This window comes from Lepus europaeus, chromosome 3, assembly GCF_033115175.1.
Source record: "Lepus europaeus isolate LE1 chromosome 3, mLepTim1.pri, whole genome shotgun sequence".
Classification (NCBI taxonomy): domain Eukaryota; kingdom Metazoa; phylum Chordata; class Mammalia; order Lagomorpha; family Leporidae; genus Lepus; species Lepus europaeus.
The window spans coordinates 126,752,870-126,772,298 of NC_084829.1; the positions used below are offsets into that span (position 1 = coordinate 126,752,870).

Genomic DNA, 19,429 nt, shown 5'->3' on the forward strand with positions numbered 1-19,429 from the left:
GCAGGGCCAAGCACTTGGGCCATCTTCTACTGCTTTCCCAGGCCATAGCAGAGAGCTGGATTGGAAGAGGAGCAGCTGAAATTAGAACCAGTGCCCAAATGGGATGCTGGCACTTCAGGCCAGGGCTTTAACCCACTATGCCACAGTGCCAGCCCCAATATCTCTACTCTTAAGAAAAATAGTTCATATGTGTATACATATGGTATCTACATAAGAACATTAGGATTAAGAGAGATGATAAGATTAGTAAGAAGAAAAGCATAGGCCACATTAGAGAAACTATATAGGAGCAAGAGAGTTAATAGCAGTTGGCATGAAGAAATTCATACCTGTTAGTTGACCACAGCTTAATAGAAGCAAAGAAATTGATAGGGTACCCACAGGAGCTACTACTTCAATGGTGCCACCCTGGGGGATGCTGCTTTTTTCTACCTCAAGGTCAGGGCCTGGGGACTAGCTAAGATGAGTGACTTCATACCTGGACTCTCTAGAGGCATCATCATAAAGTCACTATACAAGTTAGTTTAGCACCTTGAAAAGCGACCACTCACCCATCTTCAAATCATTGCCTGCTCACATTCACCACTTCACTTTGTCAAGAAGTGGGAGGTTGTTGAGGTTGATTTCTTCTGAGAGGAAAAGCGCGGTGGGGGCAAGAGGTGTGGAGTCACCACACAGACCCCAGGAGTCGGGTGAAAGCAAGCCTGAGGCAAGCAGCCTGCAGACTCGTTTATTTCAGTTGCTACAGCAGCTTATATAGCCAAGGCAGCCAATCCAGCCAAGGGGCGGTCTATGCCCTAACCAATCACACCCGGTTGCCAGGCAGTTTCTGAAGCCATCCAATCACAGCCTTTGCCAGGCAGTTTCTTTTGCCAGTGGCCATCATGGCATGGCCTCATTTCACCACAGGAGGTCAGTAATCCCAGGACATGAGCTTGTATTTTCACAGTCCACTTTGTCTTTGAGAAAAATACTCAAATTTCAGCTATATCAAGAAACTGGAAAGCTCGATTTAGAAGAGTTATATGTTGGGTTCTAGGTATGGATTAGGAGAGACACAGAAGAGTGGATAAATCAGACTTGAAGCAGCAGAAAATTAATAGGAAAAGGATGAATTAGGGGTGATTAAGGAAAAAGGTAGTGTTCATGGAGGAGGAAGATCAAAAAGAATGAGATTTGGCCGGCGCCACGGCTCACTAGGCTAATCCTCCGCCTTGTGGTGCCGGCACACTGGGTTCTAGTCCCGGTCGGGGCACCGATCCTGTCCCGGTTGCCCCTCTTCCAGGCCAGCTCTTTGCTGTGGCCAGGGAGTGCAGTGAAGGATGGCCCAAGTGCTTGGGCCCTGCACCCCATGGGAGACTAGGATAAGCACCTGGCTCCTGTCATCAGATCAGCGCGATGCGCAGGCCGCAGTGTGCCTACCGCGGCGGCCATTGGAGGGTGAACCAACGGCAAAAGGAAAACCTTTCTCTCTGTCTCTCTCTCACTGTCCACTCTGCCTGTCAAAAATTAAAAAAAATAATAATAAAAAATAAAAATAAAAAAAGAATGAGATTTCATGGTACATCTTCTAAACTTCAACTTTTCCTTGAGGTCAGGGCAATCAGGTAAATTGTGCTTTACACTTAAGCACCTTTTCATTTTCTCACATCCAATCCATTCCCCATGCACTTCATCAAAGATCTGGGTAAATCAATCACACATTTAGCTCTTCACCTCATTTTTACTTTTCTTGATGATTGTCACTTCTTTTAGATAGTATATCCAATAATCCAGTACCACTCTTTATAGGCCTCTTTGTGGACCACATATAGAATTTGTTCAGCTCTGGATTTATAATTTCTGGACTACTACACTCCCTCCACAATCTCCCACAGTTTTTGTTCCCATTTAATATTCTTCAATATTATTAAGGACACTAGTCATTGGTCCCTAAATTTATTTTAATCACTCATCCTTCCTCCTAACATCACTAAATTATTTAGGTAAGCATCATTTTTCTCATTTGTAAGTGCAGTAGTAATGCGCACCTCACATATTTGATGTGAGGGTTAGAGACAAATCATGTAAAACTCATAGTATTCCTTCCTAGGAGTAGGCATTTAATGATTGTTATCAGTGTTGGTCAACCTAAATCATAATTCATTATTTTCAAACTGTATTGCCAGTACCATCAGTTGACTTCTCCTTGGTCCGTCTTCTGCATCTAATTAGGAAAACTCAAACTGTGGACCAGCCAGTCATCCCCTTCCCAGTCACATATCTGGCTGCCTAGCTTTGCTGAAAACAAACGCCGCAACCACATGGATTGATTCCACTATAAATTCATGGTCTTCCACATCAATTGTGCTATTAACACTACACAGGAAAACTCACTAACCCTTGTCTGCTTCCTCTCTCATTTCCCACAATAATATTTTCAAACCTTCACTACTATGATTTTCTCCATCACTCTCAGCAAACTCTAGAAAGAAAATACAAACCATCTTGCAAGAACATTTGCCACTTCCTGCCTTTCCCTGTGGGGAAATTAGTTACATGATGGTGCCCAAAGGAAGTAAGGTGGGTGGAATCTAAAGTTGTTTACCACTAAAACTAATTGGCTGTGCAACATCAGGGGAGGTAACAAAACTAGTAACAAGTGTATAGACATATGGCTAGTCCTATAGAAATCCCCCCGTAAAATGACCGTTTAAGTGATTGGTTGGTCCTTAGCCCTGCCCCAATGACTCTGCGGTTTTGTACTATAAAAGGTTCTGTTTCCCACGAAGTAAATGAGTCCTTGCTAGACTTGGCTCCCCGCTGCGTCTGATTGTCTCCGGGATCGGGAGGCTGGGGAACGGGCGAGCCGGGCACTTACCTTTCCTCGGACCCAGTCCATCCTTGTACGGGTGGACTAAGACCCAGCATTTCCCCACATCACAAACAAATGAAATATATCAGAGTCAGTCTTACCTCTTCTCTTTCTATTTTAGATAAATAGTTGCCCCATGTTCATGTGTTGTTAATCCTTTCCATCTGTTCTTTGAATCACATTTTTCTATTTCTCTGGGAATCTTACCTAAATCAAGTGTACATCCTCTCTTTATATTTCAATTTCACCTTTTATTTTATTTTTTATCTTTTTATCATCTGATACTTCATTTTTTCTTGTTAATGTGATGCTAGTATAAAGAGAACAGATTAAATATAGTTTATAGATATAATTCTGAGTCTACAATGATATTCCCTTCCTTCCTCCATCCCTTCTCTCACTTCCTCTTCCTTCCTTCCTTCCTTCCTTTCTCTTGATTTTTTTAGTTTTTGAGATAATATATTTTTAATTTATATTACATTTAAGGGCTTAATTCTCCAGTAAATAAAGAGTTCAAGAAGTAAAAAAGTAAAAAGAGCCTAATGGTCACCTTTACATTTGATTATTGTTATGCAAGGGTTCTAAGGGATAGGTGACCCTTTCATCCATATACAGTAAATTTTAAAGTAATCATGGACCATTAATACTATAGTAGTAAAAAATTATTAAACAGGGATCAGGCCCATAATAGTGGCATAGTAACAGGATGATCCTTTTCTCCAAAACAGAGAGAGGATACATGTCAGAGATAGAGCTGTGGGAAATTTGTGATGGGAAGCCCAGGGGTCCAACAGAGACTGGGCAGGTCCACACTGAAGGAGCAAATAAGAAAGGGGAGGTGCAGCAGAGGCATGGTGGGGATGCAGTGGAGGTGCAGTAGAGACACAAAATGGGGAGGATGGCGCCAGCCCCAGGTGTACCAGGTTTGATGGGACATTGTGGGCCCATGGAGCTGAAGATAGCAGCAGGAGGGAGGTTGAAGAACTGCATTTGGTTCTATACAGGAAAAAAGAGAAGGTATAGAGGAACAAACAGGTCAGGCAACCCCCTGCCCATCTACGTCTCTCCCCTGCAGCTGGCTAGAAGAAGACATATTGATTGCTTACATTTTTTAACATAAGCATGGGCTACCACCTTTGCCTCACATGCACACACACATCAATTGTGGGGGCCACCTCACCACACCCCACACCCAAGAATGAGGACCACAACATTTCAGAGTAATTTCTTCCCCAGCACACAAGGTGTACAACAAAGAGAAGTCCTGAATATTGAAAACTTGAGCTCATTTCATGCACTGGTGAGAAGTGAGCTGGGCCCCCATAGGGAAGGCTCAGTGCACCAGAGTTTGTACCTGCCCCCATCACAACTGAGAAGTGAACTAGACACCAGGAGGCAGAGCTGTGTGTTTCCACCTGCAATGCACAGACAAATAGCAGCTCATATCTGAGGGAAACCTCACCACAAGCACAAAGACAGAAATTAAAGAGAAAAGCAACCAGACCCAAAAAAAAAAAAAGAAAAGAAAGAAAGAAAGGAGAAAGAAAGGAAAAATACACAAATGCTGAAAACAAAGGAAAAACCCTACATAATAATAAGGAAGACACTATGAGCCCCCCAAAGGAATTCTACAACTCTTCAATAATAGAAAGTGAAGATGAAGAGATCAAGGATATGCCAGAAACGGAATTCAGAAAATTAATCATCAGATTACTTAGAAGCAATCATAAGCAAATTCACATTCTAAATGAAAAGTGCTCCCAAGAAATTGAGACATTAAAGATAAGTAAGAATTAAATACTAGAAATGAAGAATTCAATAGATGAAATTAAAAAATACAGTGGAGAGCCTTAACAACAGAATAAGTGAGACAGACAAAGGAATATCAGAACTAGAATACAAATTTTTGGAAATAGTACAGTCAGCTCAATAAAAGAAGAAATTAGAAAACTAAAAAACACAGTTGGAGATTTTACAAGATTCTATCCAACAACCCAACATAAGGATCCCAGGAATTATGGAAGGCATGGATAGAGAGAAAGAATTTGTAATTTCTCCCCCAGCCCTACAAAGGATGCTCAAGGATGTGCTACATAAAGAAACACTGAATGAGGAACATCACTATGAAAGAAATTGAATGCAGAGAATGACCCAGCAAAAGTACAAAGGGAATTCCAAAATACAAAAACAGGACTATTTACAGAAACATGGCAGGGCAAAGTCAGTACTTAACAATAGTCACCCTGAATGTAAATGGTCTCAACTCTCCAGTTAAAAGACACAGACTGGTGGAATGGATTAAAAAAAAAACCCATCTATATTCTGAAACACATCTTACCAACAGAGATGCATCCAGAATGAAAGTGAAAGGATGGAAAAAGATAATCCATGCTAACAGAAACCAAAAAAGAGCTGGTTTGCCCATCCTTCTATCAAACAAAATAGACTTTAACACAAAAACTATTAAATGAGACAAAGAAGGACACTATATAATGAATAAAGGGTCATTTTAACAGGAAGATGTGACTATTGCTCAGGATAGCTTTGCATATTATATATATTTTATGATTCCATATGAATTTTAGGATTCTTTCTAATTTTGTAAAAATGGCATTGATATTTTGATAAATATTGAATTGAGTCTGTAGATTGCATTAGATAGTATAGATACTTTACTGACATTGGTTCTTCTAATCCACAAGCAAGGAATCACTTTCCATTTTTTGTGTCCTTGATGATTTCTTTAATAAATGTTTTATGATTTTCATTGTAGAGACATTTCACTTCTTTGGTTACATTTACTACTAAATAGTAGATTTTTGTGACTATTGTGAATGGAATTTTTTTATTTCTCTTTCAGTGAGCTAATCATTAGCTTATTTTTTTAAAGTACTGTTTTTGTATGTTTATTATGTAACTTGCAACTTTACTGAATGGGTTTATCACTGCAGCTTTTTGGTGGCGTGTTTGGATTTTTTCATGTACAGCATCATGTCATCTGCAAATGTCGGGGCCAGTGGCCCTGGCCCGACATGAGATGCAGCAGGCTGAGGCTGTCCCTTATCTAATCCTGTTTCCAAGACTTTTCGTCCCATATTCCTGCAGGCAGGATGTGACTTCTGATGAAGGTTTATGATGTTCTTTGCTCTATCTGCAGAGCTTGTACCCTGATCATTGCTACTTTGTAAACTTGCTCTGTTCCTGTGCTATGCATGATTGCACACAATGAATGTTATCTGTATGGGGCCTGGGGTATATATCCTTGTGTTTCTTGGTGCTTGCTGCTGGAGACTGAAGGGTTTCCCTAGGGAGACTGCCTCCAGTCCCTCATCGCCGGGCCCCCTACTTTGGCTTGGAACGCGATGAGGCAATAAACGTGGTGATGAATTGACTGAGTGCTGCATGTCTCCGTGTGGTTTGTCGGGTGGCCTCTGACATGCAAACATGGATATTTTGACTTTCTCTTTTCTAATTTTGATGCCCTGTTCTTTCTCTTCCCTAATTGCTCTTGTTAATACTTCCAGTACTACATTGAATGAAAATGGTAAATGTGGACAACTTTGTCTTGTTCTAGATTTGACAGGAAATGTTTTCAGCTTTTCCCCATTCAGTATGATATTGGCTGTAAGTCTGTCATAGATAGCCTTTAAAGGCAAAAATTCTCAACAAAATACTAGCAAACCCTGTCCAAAACCACATCAAAAAGATCGTTTAGATTCTCCAGTTTATTAGAAAATAGTTTTTCGAAGTAGTTTCTCATAATCCTATGTATTTCAAAGTGTCAGTTGTAATGTCTCTTTATCTCTAATTTTATGTATTTGAGGTTTTTTTCTCTTTTTGTCTTTGTTAGTCCGGCTTAGGCATTATCTTTTTTTGTCTATTTTATCTTCTCAAAACAGTTTTTTGCTTTGTTGATCTTTTGTATTTTTTAGGTTTCAATGTCATTCATTTTTGCTCTGATCCTTACTTCTCATCTCCTGCTATTTCTGAGGTTTGGTTTGTTTTACTTAATTCTAACTTTCAACATTCATCAATAAATCATTTATTTGAGACATTTCTCTTTTTTTAATGTAAGGACTTATGTTAATACTGCTTTTGATATATCCCACAGGTTTTTTATAAAGATTTATTTTATTTATTTGAAAGAGTTACAGAGAGAGGTAGAGACAGAGAGAGAGGTCTTCCATCTGCTGGTTCACTCCCCAGATGGCCGCAATGGCCAGAGCTGCGCTGATCCAAAGCCAGGAGCCAGGAGCTTCTTCTGGGTCTCCCATGCGGGCATAGGGGTCCAAGGAGTTGGGCCATCTTCTACTGCCTTCCCATGCCACAGCAGAGAGATGGATTGGAAGAGGAGCAGCCAGGACTAGAACCAGTATCCATATGGGATGCCAGCACTTCAGGCCAGGGCGTTAACCCACTGTGCCACAGCACCAGCCCCATATCCCACTTTTTGATATGCTGTATTTTCATTTTCATTTATTTCAAGAAGGTTTCTGATTTCCTTTTAAGTTCTTAAATAACGCATTGCTCATTCAGTAGCATGCTGTTTAATTTCCATGTATTCATGATCATTATATATTTCTTCTTGTTGTTATGTCTAGTTGTATTTCTTTGTCATTCAAGAAGACACGCTGGTGCTGTGGCTTAACAGGCTAATCCTCCACCTGAGGCGCCGGCACACCGGGTTCTAGTCCCGGTTGGGGAGCTGGATTCTATCCCAGTTGCCCCTCTTCCAGGCCAGCTCTCTGCTATGGCCTGCGAAGGCAGTGGAGGATGGCCCAAGTCCTTGGGCCCTACACCCGCATGGGAGACCAGGAGAAGCACCTGGCTCTCGGCTTCGGATCAGCACTATGCACGGGCCACAGCAGCCATTGGAGGGCGAACCTACAGCAAAAAGGAAGACCTTTCTCTCTGTCTCTCTCACTATCCACTCAGCCTGTCCAAAAAAAAAAAAAAAAAAGATTTATTAAAAAAAGAAGACACTTACTATTATTTCAATCTTTTTAAATTTACTAAGACTTGATTTGTGAACTGACATATGGTTGATCCTAGAAAGTGCTCCATATGCTGATGAGAAGAAAGTGTACTCTGTAGCTGTTGGGTGAAATGTCCTATAAATTTCTGGTGGGTCCATATGCTTTATAGTAAGTTTCAATTCTGATGTATCTTTATTGATTTTCTGTATGGATGATCTGTTCATCAATGAGAGTAGGGTGTTGAAGTCACCCAATATTATTGCACTGGAGTGTATCTGTCCCTTTAGGACTAATAGCATTTGCTGTGCATATCTGGGTAGTCTTGTGTTGAGTGCATATATATGTATGATTATTATATTTTTTGCTGAATCAAACCTTTTAACAAAATATGTGTTTCTTTGTCTCATTTTTCAGTTTTTGATTTAAAGTCTGCTTTAGCTGATATCAGGGTAGTCACTTCTGTTCATTTTTGGTTTCCATTTGCCTGGTGTGTCTTTCTCCAACCCTTCACTTTCAGTCTATGGGTATCTTTATTTATGAAGTAAGTTTCTTGTATGCAGGATATTGTGGGGTCTTGGTTTTTAATCCATTCAGCCAACCTAAGTCTTTTGGCTATAGAATTTAATCCATTTACACTCAAGATTAATACTGATAGGTAAGAACTAACTCCTGTCATTTTGCTGACTGGATACTGATCGTACCTGCTCTGTTAGTGAGTTTGATGGTGTCAGGTGTTTGCATGATGTTTACTCCTAGACTCCCTTCAGCATTTCTTGTAAGGTTGGTCTGGTAGTGGTGAATTCTCTTGGTTCATGCTTATCTGGAAAATACCTTTATTTTTCCTTCACTTCTAAAGGATAGCTTTGCTTGATATAAGGAAGTTTTTGTGTGTGTGTGTCTTTTAAGACCTTAAATCTATCCTTCCACTTTATTCTGGCCTGTAGGGCTTCTGCTGAGAAGTCTGCTGTTAATTTAATTGCTTTTCCTTATATGTAACTTGACACTTTTCTCTTACTGCCTTTAGGATTCTCTCCTCATCCTTAACTTTTGACAATTTAATCACATTATACCTTGGAGACCTGTTTTGGTTGAGTCTGCTTGGGATACTTTGAGCTTCCTACATTGGGATGCCATTTTTTTTTAAAGATTTATTTATTTATTTGAAAGTCAGAGTTACACAGAGAGAAGGAGAGGCAGGGAAAGAGAAAGAGGTCTTCCATCCACTGGTTTACTCCCCAATTGGCCACAATGGCTGGGGCTGTGTCATCTGAAGCCAGGAGCCTGGAGCTTCTTCCAGGTCTCCCAAATGGGTGTAAGGGCTCAAAGCCTTGGGCCACCTTTACCGCTTTCCCAGGCCATAGCAGAGAGCTGGATCTCAAGTGGGGCAACTGGGTCTCGAACCAGCACCCCTATGGGATGCCGGCACTGCAGGTGGCAGCTTTTACTGCTATGCAACTGCGCCAGCCCCTGATGTCCATGTTTCTTTCATAGCCTGGGAAATTTTCTACTATTATTTAATTTAGCAGTTTCTCAAAGCCTTTTTCTTTCTCTTCTACTTCAGAAATACCTATAATACAAATATTTGGCTGTTTATTGGAATCTCATGTTTCATATAGACTTGCTTCATTCTTTTTCATTCTTGTCTCTTATTTTTGTCTGGATTTTTTCAAGTCTTCAAGATCAGAAATTCTTCCCTCCACTTGGTCAATTCTACATTAAGGTTTTCAATTATCTTTTTTGTTTAACTGATCAAAACTTTCATCTCAAAATTTCTATTTTGTTCTTCTAAATGGTTACCTCTTTAGTAAATTTTCATTCATGTCACTCATTGATTTCTTCATTTCTTTAATCTATCTTTATTTTCTTGCATCACATTGAGTTTACTTACAAACATTATTCTGAATTCTATTTTTGACATTTAATAGACTTCCTTCAGCTCAGGATTTAATTCTGGATAACTATTTTGTTCTTTTGGAGATGCCATGCTACTTCATATTTCCTGGTTCCTTATGTTGACATATGCATATCTGGTATAACAGTCCCTACTTCTTCATAGAGTAGGCTTTACTGGAAAAGAGTTTATGATTTGAATGGAATTCAGGGTATCACTTGGCTTGTTCCTTAGGCTTTGGTTCTAGATGAGCCCAAAAATGTAGCCTCTGAGTGATTTCCTTTGCTTTAATCCACATCAGTTGTGTCTGTTATTGACACAGTGGCCCAGTATGGTGCAGTTTGTACACATAGAAGTGTGACTTTGATGTGAATATGGGTTTACCAGGGTGTGTATCTTCAGTCCACAGAGAATTTGGTGTCAGTCACACTGAGAATTGTGGTATTCAGAGCCTTGTTTTTCATGCTGAGGGAGGTTAAGGGAGTTAGTCCTTGTCCCAGTGCCTAAGTGATGCTGGGGCTTATGGCACCAATTGCTGTGGCTCTACAACTATGTGAATTGTATGGGTCCTGCCTCAGGTCCTGTAAGGAGAGTGCAATAGTGCTGGGGCTAATAACACCAACAGCCATAGTCCCAGGAATGGGGGATATGAACTGAACCCTGATCCAATCCTACAGGGCGACACTAGGCACACAGATTTTGCTTTAGCAGGTATTGGTTCAGAGAGGTGGAATACAGGCAGGTTCTTCCCTAGTTCCGCATGGTAGATTCCAGTGAGAATGAGGAAATTAAAACTATTACAGTCTTGGTGTTGTAGGGTACAGTGAGGTCATTACTCATGTCTCTTAGTGTGGGAATGGGTGTTTTATGGGTTGCTGCTCATGCTAGACTCCAGAAGCTAAGGGGATCATATAGAGTGAATACAGTTCTGAAGTTAATGAGCAGAAACTCCCACAGCTGTAGGATGCAAGGATCTGTTCTCTACCCAATAAGTTTCCTCAATTAGCTCTGATCACTTCCGGTAGCAGAAGAACAGACTGGTTTTGTGACTTCACAGCTGAATCTGGCACTCAGGGTACAGGGGAGAGCAAGGAGGCAATGTGGTTCCCTTTTTTGGAGCCAAGCAGTCGCTCAGATCCCAGCTATCTCCTGAGGCTGGATTTAAAGTCAGTGGGTGGCTGTGGAATTCTTTCTCAGCTGACGTTGCAAATTGTGGGGCATGCAGCAACTTTTTCCTACCTTGACTTAATGAGATAGTGACTCCCAGCTAGCAGCTGGCTGCACTTCAGCTGACCTCAGAGGGGTACTGTCCTCTTTCCTTGCTGTCCCATAGGGGCTTTGTTCTGTTATGTCTGTCACACCCCTGAAAATGTGCTCCTTCATTTTTATTGTCATACCCTATGGTGGCAGAAGTGAGTGTGGCTTTATCCTAGTCAGCCATCTTGAACCCTTGATTTTCTTGCTTTTTAACCAATAGAGAAAATCTCGTTCATTTATAAGATATTAACTACCATCTATCATCTACATTTCCAACCCTGGATCTCTCTAGATAGCAGATAAATCAAGAAAACAAACAAACCTTCTTGAATTGAACATCCTGTAGCATTTCAAATTTATTATGTCCCAAAATGAACTCTTCATTTTCCTCCTACCTTTAAATTTGCTCATCTCCTATTTTTTTTTTCTATCTTGCAAGTGGTATCACTTAGCACTGCTTTTCTCAATCCAGCATCTGCATGCTATCCATTGATTGAGCCCTGTCAATTTTTATCTTTTACATTCCTTCAATCCATTCTATTGTTTTATTATTCAATGATCACTGTTGTATGATTGGCCTTCCCTGTAGATTTTTTTACAAAAGTTACCTTTCTATGTTTGAAAAAAGTCATTGGAACCATATTTTTTATCCACACCGTCCAGGTATCAACCCAATCAAGATTTTTTAAACTTCCAATAAACAAGTAACAACTACCATGGATTACTTACAATGTGCTAGTAACTTTTTATATATGTATATATATTTCAATTAACCTTAAAAATAATTCTTGAAAATGGGAAGAGGGGTGTCACTGTCATGCTTTGGCCCATGCTTGGCATGTGTGAACTTGCACAGTAGGACTGGGAGGTGACCAAAGTCAGATGATGTCAGTAACTAATTCATCCATCCATGCCAAATGCATTATGGGGAAGGTGATTAGGACAGCAAAGCAAAAAGCTGCAAAAGTGAGAGTGATCAGGCTTGTGCTAGATCCCTACTTATGAAAGTACTTTAATAAGAGAAAAGCCTATTTATCTCATGATGCCCTTTAGCTGTGCACTGTTGGAGACATTGTGATTCTCAGAGCTTTACCAGTCCTACTGATGAAGCACATGAAACATGAACTGGCTGAGATAGTTTTCAAAGTTGGAAAAGTGATAGTTTTAGTGACAGGAAAACCCTGTGCAGGCATTGTGTACCTGGAGAGTCCAGGCAGTGTAGAAAATAACCACTCACGTACCCAAAAATCAGGAAGAACTCAATGTTTCTTCCACACAGTGAAAGAGGATTGGAAAAAAGAGCCAAAGGGAAACATGCACTCATTTGCTATGTGGAAAATGTTTGCCTTCTTTTCATCACAAATTGCCAGTGTCTCCTGTAGCATCTATGATATAACTAAAAGTAAATGAAGTAAAGGACTTGTTACAATTTTTTTTCATAAAGCCATATGATCAAGTTCCAAATTTGCTTTTAAGTAAACATAGTTTTTTTTTTTTTTTTTAAGAGATGACAACTTTTATTGTTATTGTTTTTAAGGATAGGGTATGTGGAGTTTAATGATTTCTGATGGCCTTGTTCAGGATCCTAGACTTTCTTTTTTTTTAAACTTTTATTTAATGAATATAAATTTCTGAAGTACAGCTTATGGATTACAATGGCTTCCCCCCCACCCAAACTTCCCTCCCATCCACAACCCTCCCCTTTCCCGCTCCCTCTCCCTTTCCATTCACATCAAGATTCATTTTCAATTCTCTTTATGGAAAATACCCCAGAAGCACAGGCAGTCAAAGCCAAAATTAACATTTGGGATTACATCAATTTGAGAAGTTTCTCTTCTTCAAAAGAAATAGTCAGGAAAGTGAAGAGGCAACTAACAGAATGGGAAAAAATATTTGCAAAATATGCAACAGATAAAGGGTTAATAACCAGAATCTACAAAGAGATCAAGAAACTACACAACAACAAAAGAAACAACCCACTTAAGAGATGGGACAAGGACCTCAATAGACATTTTTCCAAAGAGGAAATCCAAATGGACAACAGACACATGAAAAAATGGTCAGGATCACTAGCCATCAGGGAAATGCAAACCAAACCACAATGAGGTTTCCCCTCACCCCAGTTAGAATGGCTCACATTCAGAAATCTACCAACAACAGATGCTGGTGAGGATGTGGGGAAAAAGGGACACTAACCCACTGTTGGTGGGAATGCAAACTGGTTAAGCCACTATGGAAGTCGGTCTGGAGATTCCTCAGAAACCTGAATATAACCCTACCATTCAACCCAGCCATCCCACTCCTTGGAATTTACCCAAAGGAAATTAATTTGGCAATCAAAAAAGTGGTCTGCACCTTAATGTTTATTGCAGCTCAATTCACAATAGCTAAGACCTGGAATGAACCCAAATGCCCATCAACGGAAGACTGGATAAAGAAATTATGGGACATGTACTCCATAGAATACTATACAGCAGTCAAAAACAATGAAATCCGGTCATTTGCAACAAGATGGAGGAATCTGGAAAACATCATGCTGAGTGAATTAAGCCAGTCCCAAAGAGACAAATATCATTTGTTTTCCCTGATCGGTGACAACTGAGCACCAAAGGGGAAACCTGTTAAAGTGAAATGGACACTATGAGAAACAGTTACTTGATCAGCTCTTGTCCTGAATGTTGATGTACAATGTAATACTTTATCCATTTTAGTATATTTTTGTTCTAGGACTATTGTTTGAACTCTGTAATTAACACACAATTATTCCTAGGTGTTTAAATTTTAACTGAAAAGTGATCTCTGTTAAATATAAGAGTGGGAAAAAGAGAGGGAGGAGATGTACAATTTGGGACATGCTCAATTGCACTTGCCCCAAATGGTGGAGTTAGAAACGTGCCAGGGAATTCCAATTCAATCCCATCAAGGTGGCATGTGCCAATGCCATCTCACTAGTCAAAGTGATCATCTTCAGTTCACAATTGATGACTCTGATAGATCTAAGAGTCAAAGAGATCATACAAACAAGACTAGTGTCTGCTAATACTAACTGATAGAATCAAAAAGGGAGAGAAGGATCCAACATGGGAAGTGGGATACACAGCAGACTCATAGAATGGCAGATATCCTAAACAATACTCTGGCCTCAGAATCAGCCTTTAAGGCATTCAGCTCTGGCTGAAGAGCCCATGAGAGTATTTTAGGCATGGAAAGCCAAGACACTCTGGAAAAAAAAAAAAAGAAGAAGAAGAAGACCTAAATGAAAGATCTCTGCGAGTGAGATCCCAGTGGAAAGAACGGGGCCATCAAAGAAGGAGGTACCTTTCTCTGAAGGGAGGAGAGAACTTCTACTTTGACTATGACCCTGTCGGAATAAGATCGAAGTCGGCGAACCCTAAAGGCTTCCATAGCCTTGGCAACTCATGACTAGAGCCTAGGGAGATTACTGACACCATAAACAAGAGTGTCAAATTGTTAAGTCAGCAACAGGAGTCACTGTGTACTTTCGTCTCATGTGGGATCTGTCCTTAATGTGTTGTCTAATGTGAAGTGATGCTATAACTAGTACTGAAACAGTATTTTTACACTTTGTATTTCTGTGTGGGTGCAAACTGATGAAATCCTTACTTAGTATATACTGAATCGATCTTCTGTATATAAAGATAATTGAAAATGAAAAAAACTTGGTTTTAAGTAAATATAGTTTTATGTTATACTAAGTGTACCTAGCAACCTGTTGCATTATTTTTTAAGCTCACTGTCTTGTAAGATACATTATTCCTTTTTCTTGTTATTCAAAGGAATCTCGGGTTTATTTAAGAACTTCTATTTGGGAGAAAAATTCCTTTTGATATAAACAAGACCACATTTAGTGAATATTTTTAATGGTATCTATTCAAAATAAATTATTTTTTCCTCTGAAAAAAATGGGGAGAAAATAATTAAAGTGCCTAAGATTAAACAATAGAAGTAGCAAAACCAGAACTCAACTTTCAGACTAGAGAAAAAAAATTCATAATGGTTGTTAGGTAAGGCAACCAAAGACGGCCTCTGTGGCTTATTTCTTCACTGCAGGCTGAGGCCCATTAGCACAAAAACTGCCTTCATCAAACTCAAAATTTTGCATATTCAATTATTTTAAAAGGGCCCATGCAGATCTTTAATCATTTAGGAACTGCCTGCTTAGAATATCCTCTGAAACATCACCTTATAACCGCTGACTACTAATAAGATAAAGTCTTGTTGTAAGATTCCAAGATACCAAAGCATGTTTGAACAGAGCAGAAGAAGGGAGGCAACACATAAGTGAGTTTGGGATTTTACTCTAGGATAAATGTGGAATTGGAAAATTTGAGCAGTGAAGTTCTATGACCTAATATTTCAACAGAATCACTTAAGCTAATAGGTTAAGAACAGATTTTAGAGAACAAATGAAGCAACTCAGAAGCAATGATGTTTTAAAACACAGTGACAGAAATGACTTGGTGATAGTTCAGATCCTGGAAGTCTTTTGAAAATAGAGTTACCGGAGCTAATGCTGTGGCATAGCGGGTAAAGCCACTGCCTGCAGAGCCTGCAATGCCGGCATGCATTATGGGCACCTGTTTGAGACCCAGCTGCTCTACTTCCAATCTAGCTCTCTGCTATGGCCTGGAAAAACAGTAGAAGATGGCCCAAGCACTGGGCCCCTGCACTCACGTGGGAGACCCCAAGAAGCTCCTAGCTTCAGATCTGCCCAGTTCTTGCGATTTGGGGAGTGACCCAGAGGATCGAAGATCTCTTGCTCTCTCTGCCTGTGCCTCAGCCTCTCTGTAACTCTGTCTTTCAAATAAATAAATCTTTTTTTTTTTAAAAAAAAAGAAAATAGCTACCAAATTCTCTTATAGTTTATAAGTAGGATATAAAAGGAAGGAATGAGTTAGAGATGACTCATCTTTTTTTATCTGAACAACTTAAAGGATAGACTGTGATTAGCAAGGATTTGGTGAGGTCTTAGAATTTACTCTTTCTCTTCAAGATTAACCTAGTTTCTCAATGAACAGAAATTATTATATATAAAACCTTTGAAGAGCCGGTGCTGTGGCATAGTGGGTAAAGCTGCCACCTGGCATCCCACATGGGTGCCAGTTTGAGTCTCAGCTGCTCCACTTCCTATCCAGCTCTCTGCTCTGGCCTGTGAAATCAGTAGAAGATAGCCCAAGTCCTTGGGCCCCTGCACCCACGTGGGAGACCTGGAAGAAGCTCCAGGCTCCTGGCTTCGGATTGGCCCAGCTCTGGCTGTTGTGGCCATTTCGGGACTGAACCAGCAGATGGAAAACCTCTCTCTCTCTCTGCCTCTGCCTCTCTAACTCTCTGACTTTCAAATAAATAAATAATTAAAAAAATTAAAAGTTAAAAAAAAAACTTTTGAATAAAAATTTTGATTCATGAAGAAAAAAAAAACCAGAAACAAGCAGTCCCATTTCAACTGGTACAATAAAATAATGAACAGTTGTATGGATCAGTGTGTTCTAGACATTCTGGTATTCCATATGGTCTCAAGATTAGGACAATCCAAACTGTATCCATAGTGCATGAGTCACAAACAGGGACTGTTTAAGATTTGCAAAAATATAATATAAACACCAGGATGGATTTTAGAATTTACTTTTTAATTTCAACAAAAGGTTTATTTATGTATTTGAAAGGCAGAATGAGAGAGAGAGAGAGATAGAGAGAATCTTCACGTGCTGGTTCACTTCCCAAAAGCCCACAAGGGTTGGGGCTGGTCCAGACTGAAGCCAGGAGCCTAGAACTCTATCTGGGTCCCAAGCATCTGAGCCTTCTTCTGCTTCCCAGGTGCATTAGCATGGAACTGGATTGGAAGTGGAGCAGTTGGGATTTCAACTATCTTTCCAATATAAGAAGCTGGTGTCTCAAGAAGTTGCTTAACTTGCTGAACCATGATGCTGGCCCCAGGATTTATTTGTTAAACAACTTGCCTTCTTAGGTTTTGTTTTATAATCCTCCTTTGATTACCTTCTGCTTTGTTCCCTATATTTTTATTCCTTCCTTAAATGCATTTTCGCTTGGTTGCTCTATGGTCCATTAAAATTTCAAGGTATTTGAAATTGGTGAGACTTTGCTCAGGGTCTCACCAATCCACAATTGCATTGTTGGCCATTCCACTGCTTTCATTTAGAGCTCAGAGTCTTCTTCCCAGTATGTTCAGTTTGTTGGAAAAATTCAGTTTCTTGCAGTTATACATCAGAAGTCCCCATTTACTTTCTGGCTATATATTGGTGTTCATCCTATTTTGTAGAAACCACTGCAGTTCCTTGCTATGCGGCTCCCCTATGCAATTCACAGTTCACATTGGCTTTTCTTTTTTTTTCTTTCTTTCTTTTTTTTTACTTTTATTTAATGAATATAAATTTCCAAAGTACAGCTTACGGATTACAATGGCTCCCCCCCCCCATAACTTCCCTCCCACCCACAACCCTCCCCTTTCCCGCTCCCTCTCCCCTTCCATTCACATCAAGATTCATTTTCAATTCTCTTTATATACAGAAGATCAGTTCAGTATATATTAAGTAAAGATTTCAACAGTTTGCACCCACATAGCAACACAAAGTAAAAAATACTGTTGGAGTACTAGTTATAGCATTAAATAACAGTGTACAGCACATTAAAGACAGAGATCCTACATGATATTTTTTAAAAATTAATTAATTTTCTATGCAATTTCCAATTTAACACCAGGTGTTTTTTTTTTTCATTTTCAATTATCTTTATATACAGAAGATCGATTCAGTATATACTAAGTAAGGATTTCATCAGTTTGAACCCACACAGAAACACAAAGTGATAAATACTGTTGGAGTACTAGTTATAGCATCACTTCACATTGGACAACACATTAAGGACAGATCCCACATGAGATGTAAGTACACAGTGACTCCTGTTGCTGACTTAACGACACTCTTGTTTATGGAGTCAGTAATCTCCCTAGGCTCTAGTTATGAGTTGCCAAGGCTATGGAAGCCTTTTGAGTTTTCCAACTTTGATCTTATTCTGACAGGGTCATAGTCAAAGTGGAAGTTCTCTCCTCCCTTCAGAGAAAGGTACCTCCTTCTTTGATGGCCCCGTTCTTTCCACTGGGATCTCACTCACAGAGATCTTTCATTTAGGTCTTTGTTTTATTTTTTCCAGGGTGTCTTGGCTTTCCATGCCTACAATACTCTCATGGGCTCTTCAGCCAGATCTGAATGCCTTAAGGGCTGATTCTGAGGCCAGAGTGCTATTTAGGTCATGTCCACATTGGCTTTTCTTTCCATGTCAACAGGAGTGTGTCTGCTGATTCTTATATTTTTAAAATCAGCTCATTTGATTAGGTCAATGTCATTGAGAATAACCTCCATTTTGAGACTAATCAGTCAACTGGTTATGAACATAATTATTAGGGTCATAGTCCATCATATTTGCACTTTCATCCACACTCAAGGAGAGGGAGTTGAACAAGATAATTTGTCACTGGACACCATCTTAGAATTCTACCTATTGTTTGTAGCTTATCAGTACTCCCACTCCCTACAAACAGGAAAATTAAAATAAGATTTTATTAGTATTACTTGGTATAATGCTTTTGACACAGAAGCTTGAATACAACAATAAATTTCCTCTAGACACCATTATAGAATGGTCTTAGCTCAAGGATTTATCAAATTCATGAAACTTTTCTGTATTTATTCCTCTTCTCGTCACTTATTTAACAAATATATGTTGACTAGGTGCAATGTTAAACACTGATGACATAATTATAAGATAGTTTCAGCCTTCACAGAGCTGGTATTTAATAGGAAGAATAAAGCAATCAAGCAGAAGCCTCAAACTAATAAAAAATAGATTAATATTTGCTAACTGTGTTAAGAGCATTCAGTCATTAAAGGGTTTTGAACAGGGTAGTACATTATTCAGATGACATTTTTAGAAGATGACTCTGGATTGATGGAATATTAAGATATTAACTTTTGTTGAGAATAACTAAACCCATTAATGAAATAAGAATTATATATTTTTCACCACACACAAACATAAATGAGTGTATGTCATCTCCTAGGGAGAACTCAAGTTTCTGTCACAACCCTACCTTAAATTCTACTCACAATGAGGAACAACAATACTAATCTAATTTTATTCATGACTTAAGAGCACTGTATTAGACCAAAATCTTAGTACAATTAAAATATATCTAATCTAGTTACTGAGGACTCTGCATCTTCTTGTCATTAGGTGGGATCTCATCTGCAGTGTTCTCTAGCTGGAATGACACATAACTTAGCTTTAGTTTGGTTGCATATAACAAAATCAAAGTGACCTAAACAGAATACAAGTTTATTTCTTTATCTTATAATTTTTTTAAAAAAAGAGCTTGAAGAGATGAGTTTCAAAGTTTGTATAGGGCTTCATGATCTC

The 19,429-nt window shown here is 39.3% G+C and overlaps 1 pseudogene; it reads left to right on the forward strand.

Moving 5' to 3' along the window:
- The first annotated feature begins 11,863 nt into the window (after window positions 1-11,863).
- Window positions 11,864-12,260, forward strand: LOC133757095 (small ribosomal subunit protein uS17m-like; annotated as a pseudogene).
- Window positions 12,261-19,429: the final 7,169 nt, after the last annotated feature.